This window comes from Aethalodelphis obliquidens, unplaced genomic scaffold, assembly GCF_003676395.1.
Source record: "Aethalodelphis obliquidens isolate GAN/ISIS:26980383/991018 unplaced genomic scaffold, ASM367639v1 scaffold53, whole genome shotgun sequence".
Classification (NCBI taxonomy): Eukaryota; Metazoa; Chordata; class Mammalia; order Artiodactyla; family Delphinidae; genus Aethalodelphis; species Aethalodelphis obliquidens.
This window is the reverse complement of record NW_020837997.1, coordinates 7,909,561-7,928,216: the sequence shown is the minus strand read 5'-3', so window position 1 is coordinate 7,928,216 and position 18,656 is coordinate 7,909,561. Positions and strand designations below refer to the sequence as shown.

The window sequence follows — 18,656 nt, the reverse complement described above, 5'->3', positions numbered from 1 at the left end:
CACTCCTAGGGATAGAGAATGCCTATACCTAAGGGAAATGTTTATAACAGCAGGTGTGAGAGCCGCAGACTTCTCCCGGTACAGACACTTCTGATCTGGTGGCCTGTCTCACCTCACATGTATATGTGTCCATGCCACCCTCTCACTCTGTCCCAGCTTACCGTTCCCCCTCCCCGTGTCCTCAAGTCCATTCTCTAGTAGGTCTGTGTCTTTATTCCCATCTTGCCCTTAGGTTCTTCATGACCTTTTTTTCTTAGATTCCATATATATGTGTTAGCATACGGTATTTGTTTTTCTCTTTCTGACTTACTTCACTCCATATGACAGACTCTAGGTCCATCCACCTCACTGCAAATAACTCGATTTCGTTTCTTTTTATGGCTGAGTAATATTCCATTGTATATATGTGCCACATCTTCTTTATGCATTCATCTGTCAGTGGACACTTAGGTTGCTTCCATGTCCTGGCTATTGTACATAGAGCTGCAGTGAACATTTTGGTACATGACTCTTTTTGAATTATGGTTTTCTCAGGGCATATGCCCAGTAGTGGGATTGCTGGGTCGTATGGTAATTCTATTTTTAGTTTTTTAAGGAATCTCCATACTGTTCTCCACAGTGGCTGGGATTTTTCAAATGCTTTCACCTAGGCTGCTGCCCCAATTAAGCAGCCGTCTATGTAACAGGTCCAGGATTGACTGAGTACAGGACACGCAGGAAAAGTTTTTCTAGCTCTCGCGTCCGGGATCATCAGCTCAGCCTACAGCTCCGTCACCTACGTCTTGGTTCAAAAAACAATTCTTGGTTCTTCCGGGGGCCGAGGGATTGCTACAGGATCCCAGGGGCAGCCAACCATTGAGCACCGGCTACTGGGGATGAGCAAACAGGACTAGAGCAAGCAGCTGCCTCTTGATAAGTCAAGGATATTATTGCGTTTGAGGCTGGATAATTTAATCGGGAAGCAGAAGTGGCTTGGGGCTCGTATATTTATTTGTTGGCTGCCTTGTTCCAGAGAAGACCGCAAATGGTTTACAAGGATATGTAAAATACCACACGATAGCTCCAATTAAATAGGAGAGCAGGAATTAGATATTTCTGGAGGGCTGTCTGCCAATCCAAAACCTTAAGGTTTCTGCATTTGTATTTAACCCTAATCTGAGTCTAAGAATTTAGCCCAGGGAAACCATGTGACAAGTACTCAATTGCTACAAGAATGCTCATTAAAGTGTTGTCTAAAATTGGACAACTGGAATTTTTTTCCCCTCCAGTCGTTTGCCAGTAGGGGCATTGATTTTAAAACTCTGCACGAGGGAATACTATGCAGCCATTAAAATCGGGGACGAGTAGGGATTTTTATTCCCATCTTCAAATTTACCTTCTAAGTTTTCTACAATAGACACGTATTGTTCTTGTGAAGTTTTTTCTCAGTCCGTTTAAAGTTTTGCGGGTTTCTTTTTTTTTTTTTTTGCAAGGAAGAGAGAGAAAAAGTGGGGACATAGAGCCAGAAGTGAGGCTAAGAAAAACCCATCCCTTAAAAACTTGAACAACCAGCATATGGTTGGGCCATAAATTTGGCTTCAAGCTCCTTAGCAGCCAACTCAAAAAGGGAAAGCTGGTCATTTATGCGGCTCCCAGTGTCCTGAAACAAAAACACACCAGATGCTCAGGAGAAAACTTAACTATTTTTAGTACCAAGAACAGGCAAGGATCTCTCCCACGGTCCTCCCAAAAAGGAGTCCGTGTGATGTCACCAGCATCTTTCCAGACAACATCCTTACAATGGAAATGACTCGTTTCTTCTGGATGTCCCTTCTTCCTACTCAGCTGGTAGAGTAGAGCCAGGTGGTTAAGAGCAGGGTCTGAGGGTCAGGCTGCCTGGGTTGATGTCCTGGCTTGGCCACTCACTTGCTGTGTGAGTTGTTTAACCTCCCTGTGCCTCCTTGCCCTCATCTGTAAATTGGACACGATAATCTGTACCTACCTCACAGCGTTGCTGGGAAGCTTGAACGAGTCAATACCATACATGTGAGAGGGGACTTCCCTGGTGGTCAAGCGGTTAAGATGCCACGTTCCCAATGCAGCGGGCACGGGTTCAATCCCTGGGTGGGGAATTAAGATCCTGCATACCGTGTGGCATGGCCAGAAAAAAAAAAAAATACTATACTTGTGAGCAATTAGAACAGTCATCAGCATGTAGTAAGTGCTACAGAAACGTTTGCTATTATTGTTATAATCCCCATGATGCTCTAAAGCCAATTTGGTAACTTCCTGAAGTTAAAATGGTTTGAATCTGATGCGGGCACTGAACTGAGATGATCTGGAAGAATGGGTGAAAGTCCATTGGATTTGGGGCTGAGAATGCAAGATGATGAGAAGTCACAGCCGGATGGCAGTGAGAGAGAGAAAGAGATACAGGGAGAGACAGGGTGTCCAGTCCTACCAAAGACAGACAGAGACACTGCCCCATCCTACTCGCCACGTGACTCGGCCAGTTCAGTTTCTGGTCCTAGTTACATCTCCCTGATGTAATTTGGTGGAGGGGACTCCTGTTTCAGTGTAACAGGCAATCAACAAAGCTCATGGGACTTCCCTGGTGGTCCAGTGGTTAAGACTCCTCACTTCCACTGCAGGGGGCACAGGTTCAATCCCGTAGGGGAACTAAGACCCCACGTGCCATGCGGTCCAGCCAAAACAAAACAAAACAAAAAAGAACAACAACAAAAAAAGACAACAACGAAACCCCAAGGCTCACACGGCCGTGTTCTCTGTGGCCCATCCTCTAGGCAACCTCCTCTTCCTGGAACACACTATGCTTTTTCCCACCTTCAGGTCTTTGCACTGGCTGGTCCCTGAGCCATCAAAACTCTTGCCCCATCTCATGGCTGGGCTAACTCTTCCCCATTTCTCGGGCTCGAGCATAAATGTCTCTTCCGAAAGCAGCCTCCGCTGTCCCTTCCCCATGTTACCCACTTCTCAAGGCACCCTGTGCTTTTTTCCCCTAATACTTGTATTTCTTACTGTATGTCAAGCCTTGTTCTAAGCACTTTGCATGCTTTAACTGGTGGAGCTCTCACCATGGCACTAGGAGACAGGCACTGTCATTATCCACCTTTGAGAGGTGAAGAAAATGAGGGGAGAGAGGGCTCAAATCTCTTGCCCAGAGCCTCACAGTCTATAAGTGGTGGAGCTGGGATTTGAACACAGGCCACATGGCTCCACAGTCTACACCACCATGCTGCACCTCCCCTGTTCTCCTTCAAGCCCGGATCACAATGGCCATTGGAACCTCTTGGGTGTGACCACTGGCTCAAAGCCTGCCTCCGCCCCGCGACGGGAAAGAGGATGGGAAAGGGGAGTTCTGTCTGCTTTGCTCATTGCTGAATCCCCCAGGCCTGGCATGATGAATGTTTGTTGAATAATTAGATGCTGATGGGCAAACAGCCCATCACGGATTCACCATGCGTTTCCTCTCCACCACCAAATCGGTTTCCGCCTGTCCCAGGGAGGGACTGTCTGAGATCAAGTTGCAGATCATCTGTGGCAGGCACAGAGGCGGCGGCGGCTCCCCTCTGACCGCAGGGACGGCAGAAAGGCCGTGATGAATGATCAGGGACATACCTATCTGCCACGTCTCAGCCGTGATGGGGCCTGAGTCCCTTTGGAGGGCTTGAGATGATAGCAGGCTGCTCCTGTCAGACCTAGCGGTATTGGGCAAATCCCTGCTGAGTGATAAGCTTGACAGGCTTTAAAGAAGATATCAGCTCACCCGTGCCGAGATGGAGAACCAGAGCCTCCCTCAGTCTGAGCAGCTGGGGCTTGGCCTGTGAGAGCCCGTGGCCGGGGGAGGGGCTGGGATGGGATGAGGGGGGGGCGACTGTGAGTTCATTCATTCATGCATTCTTTTTTTTTTTTTTTTGGCCTCGTCCTGCGGCTTGCAGGATCCTAGTTCCCCCACCAGGGATTGAACCCAAGCCCTCGACAGTGAAAGCACTGAGTCCCAATGACTGGACCGCCAGGGAATTCCCGATTCATTTATTCATTCGTTCCCTTCCAATGCAGATAACCCATCTTGCCCTGAGAGGCTATTCAGGCTGGCACACACCACCTCTCACCCTCTGAAGCCAGCCAAGCCATGGCAGAAGACCCCCATTGCCCCTTGGGCCCCGGTCCAGACATACATTCCTGGATGTCTTAGGCTCTGCCATTACAGTGCCAATGTGGACCAAAATGAATGAAATAGACTTCCTTGGGAAAAGTGGGAAGAGACACAGGTCTCTGAGTTTGACTGACTGCCCTCCCTGGGGTCCTTCTCCCTAGAGAAGGCTTGCCTTATGCAAGAATTTACAAACACAGTCCATTCCCTTGCAGTGTGGCCCAGACTGTCGGAAACACTGTGGATGCCCGCAGACAGCCCTAAGGGTTGGGCTGATGGACAGAGGTCTGCATCCAGGCTACAACACGAGGGCCACTCCAGTCGTCAGACCAGTTTGCTTTGAGAAAGGACAAGTTCCTGCCCGTCCCCAGCACTCAATAACACCCCATTTGAGGAGACCCCTCAGGGAAGAAACAAACCCTCACTCGGGTCTCCTGAATCTCACCAGCCTACATTCAGATTCCCAATGACTCCTGAGCTCTTTATCACCCCAGGGCCTTTGAACATGCTGTTCACCCCCACAGTCATCCAGGTGAGCCATGATGAGGGCTTGCACCAGGGTAGATGGAATGGGGACAGCAAATGGGTAGATTCCTATGTTTTAAAGGCAGAGCCCGGGACTTCCCCGGCGGTCCAGTGATTAAGACTCCGCGCTGCCACTGCAGGGGGCACAGGTTTGATCCTTGGTTGGGGAACTAAGATCCCATATGCCTCACGGCACAGCTAAATAAATAAATAAGTATAAAGGCAGAGCCCACATGATTTGAGGGACTAGATGTGGGGCGGAAGGGAAAGAGGGGAGTTGAGGATGAGTCCAACTTTTGGGGCCCAAGCAATGGAGTGCATGGATGGGGGGTGCCATTTACTGAGCTGAAAAAGGCTGGAGGAGGAGCCCATGTGGAGTGGGGCGGTGAGGAAAATTATAGGGGGGATGAAAATCAAGAGTCCAGCCTGAAGACATGTTCCATTTATGCTGCTTGTGACCACCTCCAAGTGGAAATATCAAGTAGGTAGCTGGGGAGAGGAGGAGAGAGGGTTTGGCTAGAGATACATATTTGGGTGCCCTCAGCATTGAGATGGGATTAAAAGCCATGAGAAGCCTCTCCTACTGGTTTTTAATTTTTTTTTTTTTTTTTGCGGTACTAGGGCCTCTCACTGTTGTGGCCTCTCCCGTTGCGGAGCACAGGCTCTGGACGCGCAGGCTCAGCGGCCATGGCTCACGGGCCCAGCCGCTCCGTGGCATGTGGGATCTTCCCGGACTGGGGCACGAACCCGCATCCCCTGCATCGGCAGGCGGACTCTCAACCACTGTGCCACCAGGGAAGCCCTGGGTTTTTACTTTATTTAACACTTATAGAGTGCTCTTTGCTATAGACTCTTTCTGTCTCCCCAGAATTCATATGTTGAAAACTAATCCACAGTGTGATGGTATTTTGGGGTGGGGTCTTTGGGAGTCGGATTAGTGCCCTTATAAGACACCCCAGGGAGCTCCCTGAACCCTTCTGGCACGTGAGAACACAGTGAAAAGACATCGTCTATGAACAAGGAATCTGGTTCTCACTGGGCACTGAATCTGCCAGCACCTTGATCTTGGACTTCCCAGCCTCCAGAACTGTGAGAAATAAATGTTGTTGTTTAAGTCACCCTGTCTACAGCATTTTTGTTATAGCAGCCTGAACGAACTAAGATGCTCTTCTAAGCTGCTTTACAAATTTTAAATCCTTGTAGCCTCCCCTCCCCCAATGAGGTGCGTACTAACATTAGCTCCACTTTACAGATGGAAAAACTGAGGCAGAGAGAGGAAAGTTAGTTGCCCAAACTCACAGAGCAAGTGTCTGAGCTGGAATTTGGACCCCAGCCTGTGAGACTCTCAAGTCCTCACTCTTAGCCGCTATGCTTATGGGAGAAGACTCTCTCTCTCCATGGAAGCTTGGCTTCAAGCCTTGCATCCACCGACCCATTCTCCCCAGAGAAGCCAGAGCCAGCTTTCAAAGTGTCACCCCCGGGCTTCCTGGGTGGCGCAGTGGTTAAGAATCCGCCTGCCAATGCAGGGGACACGGGTTCGAGTCCTGGTCTGGGAAGATCCCACATGCCGCGGAGCAACTAAGCCTGCACGCCACAACTACTGAGCTCACACGCTGCAACTACTGAAGCCCGCGCGCCTAGAGCCCGTGCTCCACAACAAGAGAAGCCACGGCGCACCACAACGAAGAGTAGACCCCGCTCGCCGCAACTAGAGAAAGCAGCGCACAGCAACGAAGACCCAAAGCAGCCAAAAATAAATAAATTTACAAAGTGTCACCCCCCACATTGGACCCTTCATGGCCCCCAGTGCCCTCAGTATAAAGCCCAAATGCCACCTGGATGCACTCACCAGTCCTGCCCACTGGGCTACGGCTGAATTCTCAGCCTTACTACTTACTTGTCTTCACCCACATACAGCTGTTTCAGTTCCCCTTGCTGCCTCTGCATTTTTGTCCGCGCAGTGTTCTTTGCTTAGGACACTCTCCCTCTCTTCCTTCACATGGGGAAAACCTGCTCAGGTCTCAGCAGAGTGGGGTGTTCTGGTTCCAGGATGGACCCCTCTCTTAAATGGTCCCCATCTCCACCCCCTCACACACACACCCATACACACACAGAGTCCTGTGACAGTGGGATACAGCAGTTCTATGCAAAGGAAGGTCCTTTAGCATCATAAAAATGACAGTAGTTGTAATAATAATTATTATTATCCTCCTCCTCATCAATAACAACTAACATTTATGGAGCATATCCTGTAAGCCAGGCTCTATTCTAAGGGCTTTGCAGCTCATTTCTCACCAATCCTCAGAAGAACCCTACGAGGTTGAACCCATAATACATGTCCAAATCCTGGATCTGCCACTTCCTCTTTGTGAGTTTCTAAGCAGATCCCTTTGCCTCTTTCATTTGTAAAATGGGAACCAAAACCATCCCATCCCCTTCCTGCCTAGTCCCCCCATGCACACACACACTTAAGTGTAAGCTGCCTGATGGCTGAATTTTCATCCTTTCCTTCCCCTGCTCTGCTGCATACGGTTGGGAACTACAACTCTCACACTCCTTTGCTTTCAGAAAGGTTCAGCCAATGGGAGGCACTCATGGAGGATATGAGGGCAGGACAAGGGGAGAAGCAGCGGTATTTCCCTGCTTTCTCTGGCTCCTGTGCTCCAGCATTGGTTCCGTGGCTTCAGCTCCCCCTGGTAATCCCAGGCCTGGGCTCTGTTTATACCACCTCTTCTATCCAACACCCCACCACCACCCGTCCTAGGGGGATAAATGCTCTCAGCTGTTGCTAATCTCTGGTTTTCGTTTCCATCTCTGTTTAGTTTTTCATCTCTTCCATCATCTTTGTAACCAATCCCCTGAACTAAAATTGCCAAAAGCCCTAGAAGAGTTGTTTCTGTGGTCAGCCTCTGAAGGGTATAGTAACTGCTCAGTAAATACTGTGCATGAACAGCCAGCTGTAGATCTTATCACACAGGCTGCTTCAGTCCAAATTCTGATCTACTCCTTCCTGTGTGACCTTGGGCAAGTAGCTTAACCCCTCTGTGCCTTTCTTAACCTCTCCATTTCCTCATCTAAAAGTTGGGATAATAACGGCCAGGCTTCACAGGGTTCTTGTGAAAATGATGAATTGGTACATGTCAAGAGTCAGTCACGGTGCCTGGTACATTGTGACTGCCCAGTCAGTGGGAGCTTTCATATCAATTCACGGAACCAGCACTGTTCTAGAACCGTTCCATGTCCCCTGCTAACTTTTTTTTTAAATAAACTTTTTATATTGGAAGTATTTTATTTTTTACCTTTTTAATTATTATTTTTTTAATGGATCATTTTTAATTTTATTTTTTGGCTGCGCTGTGGGGCAGGCGGGATCTTAGTTCCCGACCAGCAATTGAACCCGCGTCCCCTGCGGTGGAAGCGTGGACTCCTAACCACTGGACCACCAGGGAAGTCCCAGAAGGATTTTAGATTTACAGGAAAATTGTAAAGACAGGACAGAGAACTTCCATACGCCCCTCACCCGATTTCCCTTGTTGTTAACATCTTATATATCCATGGCATATTTGTCACAACTAAGAAACCAGCATTGGTTCATCACTCTTACTAAACTCCAGACTTTATTGAGATTCCTCCAGTTTTTCCACTCATGTCTTTTCTGGTCCAGAATCCCACCTAGGATTGCACATTGCATTTAGTTGTCACATCTCCTTAATCTCCTCTGGTCTGTAATAGTTTCTTCATCTTTCCTTGCTTTTCATGACCTTGGCAGTTTTGAGGACGACAGGTCAGAGACTTTGTAGAATGCCCCACCAGCTTTGAAGGGCGGGAAGCAGGTCCTAATTTCTCCCTGAGGTTTCCCTGGCTCACAGCCCAATACCTGGCATGCAGTAGCTGCTTCACAGACACTTCCTGAATGAATGAATGAATGAATACAGGAACGGCAGTCATTTATTTCTTCATCCTCCTGCACTCCATGTTCTGCAGGCATCCCTGCCAGAGGCCACATCTAGAAAGGTTCACAGCGAAATAAAAGCTCTTCTCCTTTCAGAAAGTCTCGTTTTTGATCCTCTCTTTGTAGACATCAAGGATTCATTTCTTTAATATTTAGGGGCTTTTGTACCAAAGGGAAGCAGCTACATTTGCATCAGACGTCTCATTTTTCAAGGCAAGTGAGAGAGATTTTTTTCTAGCAAGACGGGGATTCTTCCTTCCCAGAGCTATCATTTGATTTCTGTTTCTTCCTTCCCGGCCTTGGGGCAGGCGGCAGAGTCGGGGTGAGGGGCTACGGAATTATCCACATTTAAAACGAAATCTTTTGGTCTCGCTGTGCGACATGTGGGATCTTAGTTCTCTGACCTGGGATCGAACCTGCAACGCCTTCAGTGGAAATGCGGAGTCTTAACCACTGGACCACCAGGGTAGTCCCATCCCATTATCCACATTTTTATGTCCTCTTTGTCATAGCACAGGGAAGATTAATTAGAACCTTGTAAAGTTGCCGAGACTGAATCGGCCTCAGGACCTGGTGCAGGAAGTGGCCTGGCTGTCACGTGATTCCCATCCCTCTGAATGGCTCAATATTTGCCACAGGGACCAAGAGACTTGCCTTTGGGTACACAGAGCTTGCCCCTTTTGAACATTAGTTGGTCAGAAATGGGAATTCCCTTTAACCACACAGGCCTGTGGGTCCGGTTGCTTTTTATTTCTCAGCGCTGGGAGGCCAAGGTGAAGCCAGGGAATGTAAGAAAAATACCCACGTCAAGGTCATTTCCCCGCCACCACAGTCCCTGCTGCTGGAAGACACCGGCCCAGGTTTAATCTCTCTCCTGACGTTTGTCAGAAGTAAAAATGAGCCTGGATGAGGTTTTCTGACAATTCTCTTGACCTATAGGAATTCAATTTCTGGCTTGGGCATAAATTTGCAGCCATCAGTGCCTGCGGTAGGGGATGGGCCCATTGGCTGGAGTTGGATTTCTGAAATCAATCCATCGGTGCACGGAAAAGGTCGTCATGGTGGAAGCTGACCTTCTTTGGCTGGCTCAGGAATCTCACGCCGGGTGCCAGGGAAGCCCCTGCACAAAATGAAGGTGTTTGCTATGAGGCTCCCACGTGGGGGAGGGAGGGAGGGAGGCCTTGAAGGCTGGACAGTGTGACCAGGAGGTGACAGGAGCCCGATCTGCTGGCTAATAACTCACAGAGACAGCCAGGCATAAGCACTGCCTGAAAACTGACTTCCGTGGGCTCTGTGTGCGCCACTGGGGGTGGCAAGTTAATTTGGGGTCCAAACCTTTTATCGTTTGGCTACACCTTGGACTCACATTCAGGATTTCAAAGACAGGCATTCAATTCCCCCAGCCAAGGTGAGGCAACAGAGCATGGTCATTGAGGGCACCGAATCTGGAGCCAGGTCGCCTGGGTTCCAATCTCAGCTCTGCTGTGTGACCTTGGGCGAGTGACTTAGCCACCCTGGGCCTCCGTTTCCCCACTAGTGATATGGAGCTAAGAATAGCAGTGATGTCATTGAGGTTGTTGTTAGTGTATTCGAATAGCTTAACATCGGCAATGTAATATACACGTGAGTGCAATAAAATTGATTATGGCATGAAAATAAGCAAACAGAGGGAATTCCCTGGTGGCCCAGTGATTAGAACTCAGTGCTTTCACTGCCAGGATCAGGGTTCAATCCCTGGTCGGGAAACTAAGATCCCGCAAGCTGTGCAGCGCAGCCAAAAAAAAAAAAAAAAAAAAAGGCAAATAGTTGCTGACAGGGAAACCAAAAAGGCAGCCCAGTATCTGGGGCTCAGACAGTCTGCATTTAAATCCTGGCTCTGGGTTACCTTGGGCGAGTTACTCTCTCTGCGCCTCAATTTCCTCAAAGCGGAGAAGAGTGATGACAATGCTGGTGTTTTGAGGATTAAGGGAGCTAAGATATTTGAGAGACAAAGAGGCGATTATAAAACAGCGCGACAAAGCCGTGATGGAGCCAGCACAAGTAAGAGCAGAGGATGGCTACGGAGCCTGGTTACACGGGTTCCAGGCAAAGGGAACAGCATGGGCAAAGGCATCCCACAAATACTGATTGAGCACCTACTCTGTGCCGGGTACTGGAGACACAGCAGCAAACAAGACAGGCAAAGATCCCTGTTCTCGCCAAGATTCTACTCCAGTAGGGAGAAGATGGTGCAGAATTTGAAGCTCAAATCGGGAGGCCAGGAGATGAGCTGGATATTTTGTTTGCCCCTCCAGGTCCTCTCTCCCCACTTCTCCATCGGCTCTGTGCTCCGGGAGGCTGACCCCTGCAGCCTCCACCTCCCAGAAGCCCCCGCCCTCCAGCTTCCAGCAACGTCTGGCCAGTGAGTGTGACCACAGGAGACTGGGGTGGGGGGCGGACAGAGGAAAGAGTCTGGCGTATTGAATCCCCTGGTTCCCTTCCTGCCAAGCAATGGTTTCACGGTGGCAACGTTCCTCTCCTGACACTGGTGGCTCCTCTGGGCATCTCCCCAGGATGTCAAGCCCAGGATGACCGGAAGCAAGTGTAAAAGCAGTGGTGATGTAGCTGGTACTGTACTGTACTTTTCAAGGTACTGTACTATACGATTAAAAATGTTTTCTTTATTTTTCGTGTTTGTTTGTTTTTTATGTGTTATTTGTGTGAAAAGTATTATACACCTATTACAGTACAGTACTATATAGCCGATTGTGTTAGTTGGGTACCTAGGCTAACTTTGTTGGACTTACGAACATGATCTCAGAACAGAACTCATTTGTATAGAGGGAACTTAACTGTACAGTCATATTCTGAGGTCCTGAGGGTGCGGACTTCAACTTATGAATTTGTGGGGTGGGGTGTGGGGGGACATCGTTCAGCCCATAACCACGTGTGAGCAGATAAAAGACCTGGTCAGGAAGATCATTGAGGGTGGGCTGGTTAGAGCAAGACAGAGAGGCAGAGAAATCCACCAGCAAGGTTCAGGTGAGCACATTGTGGGTCTGACTCGGCCCGTCCTTTGAAGTTTGCCAGAGCTTTCAAAGAAATGGATCTCAAAGAAAACAGCTCCGGCCGCGAGGCACATCCTCCGCTCGGAGGGCAGGAGGCAGTGATGGCCACCTGGGTCACCGGAGCCCTTTGTTAGTGTGAATGGCCCGCTTGAAGGGAAATCGATCCTGGCTAAGCACAGAGCAGCTGCTCCCAGCCAAAGCTGCTGTAGAGAGGCCCTTTGCCCTCTCTCCACCAGGGCTGGGACAGGAGCCAGCAGGAGCCCGAGGATTGTTCTACCAGGTCATGGATCCCAGAAGGACCTTCAGTCAGCATGCATTGTGACTGCCGGCTCCTGCACTGGTCCAAGGTGGAGTTTCAGCATCACCTCCAGTCTTGGCACTCAGCAGAGACCAGCTCTACATGTAATGATGATCATTATCACCAGCCTTGCCGAGTGCCGTCCGTGTGCCAGGTCCCATGCAGGCATGTGCGTGCGTGAGGGACTTCCTAGTGCCACCTCCCAGCCATGTGACCTTGGGCAAGGGCCTTGAACCTCACTGTGCCTCGGTTTCCTGTATATAAAACAGGGCCGGGACTCCCCTGGTGGCACAGTGGATAAGAATCCGCCTGCCAATGCTATGCAGGGGACACGGGTTCGATCCCTGGTCCGGGAAGATCCCACATGCCGCGGAGCAACTAAGCCCGTGTGCCACAACTACTGAGCCTGCGCTCTAGAGCCCGCACGTCACATCTACTGAGCCTGTGAGCCACAACTACTGAAGCCCGCACACCTAGAGACCGTGCTCTGCGACAAGAGAAGCCACCACAATGAGAAGCCCTCGCACCACAACGAAGAGTAGCACCCACTTGCCACAACCAGAGAAAGCCCGTGCGCAGCAACGAAGACAAAACAAACAAACAAAACAACAGGGCTAACAGCAGCACCCACCTCTTAGGGTTGTGGTGGAGGTAAATGAGTGCCTGAGCACATAGAGCTTCAAACCATACGTCGTAAGAACTGTGGAGGCTCAGCTCCTGATAGGATCACCTCCATTCACCTCCCGACAGTTGTGGGATGTAGGGGGCGTCCTAAGCTGAAGGTCAGGGAGGAAAGGCAGGGGGCAGAGCCTACCATGCCATCAGTCTGTTGAGGGACAGAAGCTATGCTAGATGGTTCCATGGAGGGAATTTAATATGGGGAGTGTGGTGCCAAGGAGCCAGAAGGGCTGGATGGGGTAGGTGCGGAAGGTGAAGTGATCAAAAGAATAGCAACTGTAAGAAGCTGCAGTGTTGGGAGCTTCCCTGGCGGTCCAGCGCTTAAGACTCTGTGCTTCCACTGCAGGGGGCACGGGTTCCATCCCTCGTCGGGAACTAAGATCCCATATGCCACGCGTCGTGACCAAAAAAAAAAAAAAAGAAGAAGAAGAAGAAGAAACTGCTGCAGGGTGGCAGGGCAAAGGGGGTTAGTGGAGCTGGACCCAAGGAGGGGACAACAAGGCCACTGCCTGCAGCAAATAAACAGGGGTAGAAATCCCCTGACTTCTCTCTTCCTCCCGCCTCCAACTCCCGTCATGGCTGCCCATTGGCCAAGTCTAACAGGAAGCCAGTGAGCAAGGGAACCTGGGAAATGTAGTTTTCAGGGGTCAACCCCCCTCTGATACCAAAAACAAGGGGAGGGCAAGGAATGAATCTGAGGGACACCATGTAAATGACCAGCCCACAGGACTCAGGGCCCAGCCTGCCTCTCTCTAAAGTTGTCTTAACTACGAAGCTACACACTTAGGGAGGATCTGTTTCAGTCAACCGTCCCATTTCATGCCTCACAATAATAAGTCTTTGAAGGAACAGTGATAATGCTGGATCCTTCTTATCCATAGTTAAGAGTCACCTAAGTTTATGAGAATTCCCTGGTGGTCCAGTGGTTAGGACTTGGCGTTTTCACTGCAGGGGCCTGGGTTCGATCCCTGGTCGGGGAACTAGGATCCCGAAAGCCATGCAGCATGGCCAAAAAAAAAAAAAAAAAAAGAAGAAGAAGAAGAAAGAAAGAACGAAAAGAAAAAGTCACCTAAGTTTAAAAGTCACCTCCTCAAGAAGCCTCCCCTGATTACCTCTTTAAAGAAGATCTTCTCAGTCCCCATCTCCCTGCCTGCTACTTGTCGTGGAAGAAATCATACTATATACATTTGTTAGCTGGGGTAGTGTATGAGAAGTGTACAAATACAAGGACCTTATATCTTGGTCACTACCATGTTCCCAATGCCTAGAACAGCACTTGGCACATAGTAGGTGTTCAATAAATATTTGTACAATATTTTTTAAACCCTGACGTGGTGCTGCTTGCTCTGTATATTAAATAGTAGAGCTAGAATTACAAACCCAGTTCCGTGGCGCTGTAGAGATGCTGGTGTTTCTACTCTGCCATCCTCCTGCCAACTACCCCAGGGCTGTCCAAACTCTCTGCATCCTTCAGGGTTCAGAGTAAACATTACCGCCTCTGAAAAGCCTCCCCCATCCCCGCAGACAGGTCAGAATCCCCTTTGTGTATGTCTCCAAAATCCCTACCCCTTCCCTCTTACAAGGTTCTTATATCTGATACATTTTCTTGCCTGGATGAGTGTCTGCGCGCCCTATCAGACCTTGAGCTCCAAAAGGGTGGAGTTGGGTGCTCGTTCCCGCTGAGGTCCCAACACCAGCACATGCTGGACAGAGTAGGCAGGCATCACCAGGACATGAAGGAGTAAATGAATGAACGAACAAATGAATGAATGAATGAGTGCCTCCTGCCCACTCCAAGTTCTCCAGGTGACCTCTTTCTCCCCCACCCTTCACATATTCTCTGTTCTATTCTCTCAGGGTTTCCTCCCTTCTTCCCGCTCCTCTCAGGGTGGATACAGGGGCTTTGGGTTTTGAAGGGGGCATGGGGTCTAAGGCAGTTGAATGTAGCTCAGAAGCACATAGACCCCAGATCCTAACGACTTGAGTTCAAATCCTGGCTCCTCTGGTTTCTAGCTGTGTGACCTTGGCAAGTGATTTAACTTCTCTGTGCATCCATTTCCACATCTGCAAAATGGGCATGACGGCAGTGCCTTCCTACAGGACCATGGGAGAATGAAATGAGCTACTCGGGTCTGTTTCAGGGCTGCATCTCTTCCTCACAGCTCCCTTCTGCAATTCCCAGGCAAGTCTGGGCAGTAGAGAGCTGAGTCTCGAGCAGTTAATGAATCCGGAAAGGATCTCAGCTGTGTGAGGGGAGCCCCAGTGCCAAGTTGGCCTGATTTTCATCCTGAGAGAGCTGAGAACAGGTTCTGGTGTCAGACATCTGCGCTGTGATTGGCATAAATGCCTGGTGCTCCCATGACCCTCTTTGTTGGAGCCTGGGGGTGTAGGCAATGCTCTTGGGGCTCTGCCTAAATCTTCTTATAATGGGGCACACACACCCCACAGCTGCTGAGAGTGGGGGCTCACAGCTAGCACTGGTGACCTTTTCTGGAGACCTGCCCTTGGCTCTGGGGAGCTACCACACACTGGAGATGCCTCGGAGGCATCCCCCACCCCCAGGAGCAGCCAATGATTGATTGACGCAGGGGTCCAAAAGCCCATCCTTCTGCGGTACAATTTACGTTCCAGAGCTCCCCCCATCCCTGTGGATCAGGCCAAGCCTGGAATGTACCCGAGTCCCCTTCCCTGGTCCCACTTCCCTTACCCTCCACTCACAATTAGTCATGTGCTCCAAATCCCTGTCTTGGGTTCTGCTTCTCAGGAACCCAACCTAAGATGGGGGAAAACAATGAACATTCAACAGAAGAGGGTATTTATGTGGGTGTCCCTTCAAAGCTCATCTTCACACCCAGGCACCAGGTTCTGTCATTTCCACCTACATACGCCATCTATCAACCAATCCTGATAACAGCTCTCGCGTCAAAATGTATCCCCAGTTCTGCCCAGTCCACCCAACCTACAATGTGCAGCCCCTATCACTCCCCAAGGCTCGCCCCTCTGCTGCGTTTTATTGCATAAAATGTACTGCCCCTTGACCCTACATTAAAATTTATCTTGCTTCCTCTGTCTGCCCCGCGATGCTGTCAACATTCCAAGGGCAGCACCCAAAGGATGTTTACTGCTTTGCTCATTGCTGTGTCCTCAAGCCAGAATGGTGCCTGGCACCCAGTAGGTGCTCAATAAACATTTCTGGAAATAAAGAATGAATCCTTTAAATGCATTCATTTGGAGACAGCTTTAACTGTCTCTTTGTCTTACCTCTTTACAGTCGGAATCTATGCACTTTTCCCGCTCTGGATGGGCATCTTCCTGGTGCAGTCGTCTCTGCCCTGGTACCCTGGATCCCACCCTCGCCGCCCACAGTATGTTCCCCCTGCAGCAGCCAGAGGGCGCCTGTGAGCACAAGTCAGATCATATTCTTCCTCTGCTCAGAAGCCTCTATGACTCCCACCTCACTTGTAAAAGCCAAAGTCCTCCTGCAGCCCACAAGGCTCTGCACAGTCGGTCCCTGTCCCATCCCTGCCCTCGCCTCCTCCATGCTCCCCCTCACTCACTGCTCCAGCCACACAGGCCTCCTCTCTGTTCCTACAACACCCCGAGCACGCTTCTATATGAGGTTTTGCATCCGTTATTCCCCTTGCCTGGAATGTCCTTCCAACTCCTTTATTTAATGTCATTGTTTCAAAAGGCCTCCTTGACGCCCCTTCTGCTCCAGTCAGAACTACGAATGTCTCAGCACCACCCGTTGCCTTCTTTTCTTTATCAGCTTCCAACACACTACATCATTTATGCATTAATGTTTTGTTCCCCTCCAGAATGTCAGGCAGGGATCTTCATCTGTTTTTATTCACTGCTGTTTCACCAGTACCTAGAATAGTACCTTGACCACAACAGGTATCCATTTTTTACTTTAAAAAATTCTCACAACTCCCGGGACTTCCCTGGTGGCGCAGTGGTTAAGAATCCACCTGCCAATGCAGGAGACACGGGTTTGATCCCTGGTCTGGGAAGATCCCACATGCTGCGGAGCAACTAAGCCCGTGTGCTACAATTACTGAGCCCATGCACCACAACTACTGAAGCCCAGTGCCTAGAGCCTGTGCTCTGCAATGAGAGGAGCCACCGCAATGAGAATCCCGCGCACCTCAACGATGGGTAGCCCCAGCTAGACGCAACTAGAGAAAGCCTGCGTGCAGCAACAAAGACCCAACGCAGCCAAAAATAAATTAATTAATTTAATTTAAAAAATTTCTCACAACTCCCTATGAGGCAGGGACTCTGAGTGTCCCCCTACACAGATAAGGACACCGAGGCCCACTGAGGGGAGACGCCATGCTTGGCTTGTGGTTAAGGGAGTGGTCCACAGGCATCTCTTTGGGGGTGTGTGATTGTGTGCGACTTTGTGCTGTGTGTGCGGGTCTGAGCCTAAATGCCTGTATCTGTCTGAACGTGGACACAGGAAGAGGCCGCCTGGACATGTTCAGGCCGATTTTGCAAGTGCGTGTCTCTGTGTGGAAAGGAGGCAATGGGCTAGATCCCAGGCAGGTGCGAATGTGTGTCTGTGTGCTCAGCTGTGTGGGAATGTGTGTGTGTGTGTGTGTGTGTGTGTGTGTGTGTGTGTGTGTGTGACAGTGCACTAGATGATGCGGATTCACGTATCCACAGCCAAGCTGTGTGTGTGTGGTGGGGGGGGGGGGGGGGGGGGGGAGTGAGAAGGGGTAGCTCTGGGAGGCTTGGATGGGGCTGGACCTGAAGTCGAAGGAATGTGGTGGGTGAGGGAAGAGCCCGTCAGGCACGGGCCTGATTATTTATAGACGGATCCTGGTTCATAGATTCCCAATTTTTTTTTTTAATCTCCCTCACTGTCAGGCCCTTATAAATATTCATGAGTTTCCTGCCTTGGAATATTTAAGTAGTCAGAGGAGGAGTGGGGCGGGCCGTGAGAGGGGAAGGAGAGGGTCCTGGTGGCGATGGGAGGACACGTGGATGGAGAGGACTGGGGTCTCTCTGGAATCGCCTTCTCCCCTCTGGGTTCCTTTTCCAAGCTGCAGTTGGCAAGATGGGGAAGGTTCTCGGCCAATACGGAGATCCCCCAATGCCTATGATTCTTCTTCCGCAGGGGGAAGAGAAGGTATGTATGCTGTTTTCTCAGCTCTGACTACAGCACGGGCTTGGAAACTTGTTACCCTGAGACTCCGCAGCTCAGGAGGGAGCAGAAGATCCCTCAGATGTGCCATGAAACAATGGAGCTCTGGAGGCAAACTATGGGCAGGGCACGTGTGGTCTGCTGCCTCGTCCCATGGAGGAGAACAGGTGCCAAAGACTAGTCCATATGGGAAAAATAAAATGTGCACGTATGGGCCTGCCTCTGTGAATGTCTAACTCTTCGAATGTGTAAGAGACTGTGGCAGCTGATAGAACTGTTCACACAATTTCCAGTTCTCTCTTGGGTACATGATAGGACTGTACTTCTCCAATGTGGCCCTGGGACTTCCTTTAGCCAACGCCATGTGAATGGAAGTGACCTCCGGCTAAGAGCTCTAACATCCAGCGTGTGATCTGCCACGTTCTTGCCTCAGGAATTGCGGAACTGTGTGTTGATGAGAAGCCTCCAGCAGGTGGCCACACAAGGCAGAGACCCCCGACAGCCCTCATGTAGCATGAGCAATCGCTCATTGGGTCATGCTAATCCCCTGAGACTTGGGGACTGTGTGTTACGCAGCACAGCCTCGCCTACGCTGACTAGCACAGAGCCTGAGAGTGCATGAGATGGACGAGTGGCACGTCTGTGTCCGTGTGGCCAAGAACACACGTGAGTCTGTAGCCATGTACAGGCTTAAGCGTGAAAGCATCAGCAACTGTATGCAACTGCACACATCAGTGTATAAAACAGGGACTGAGTAAGTCTGTGCAAGACTCTGCAGGTGGGTAAGAAAATGTGAATGTGAATGGCGAGGGACTGCATGCACAACTCCTGGGGGCACTGTTCTCAGAGAACAC

General features: G+C 50.0%; 1 protein-coding gene across 4 annotated transcripts in view; it reads right to left on the bottom strand.

The window, feature by feature from the left end:
- OLFM2 (olfactomedin 2) overlaps positions 1-18,656 on the bottom strand; it is a 63,082-nt gene that overhangs the window by 9,878 nt on the left and 34,548 nt on the right. The window contains exon 1 of one of the 4 annotated variants that reach the window (XM_027085253.1): positions 15,372-16,146. The exons of the other annotated variants lie outside the window; for them this stretch is intronic. The gene's annotated coding sequence lies outside the window, so the exon portion shown is untranslated. Of the gene's footprint in view, positions 1-15,371; positions 16,147-18,656 lie in introns of those variants that run through there. 4 annotated transcript variants of the gene reach the window in all.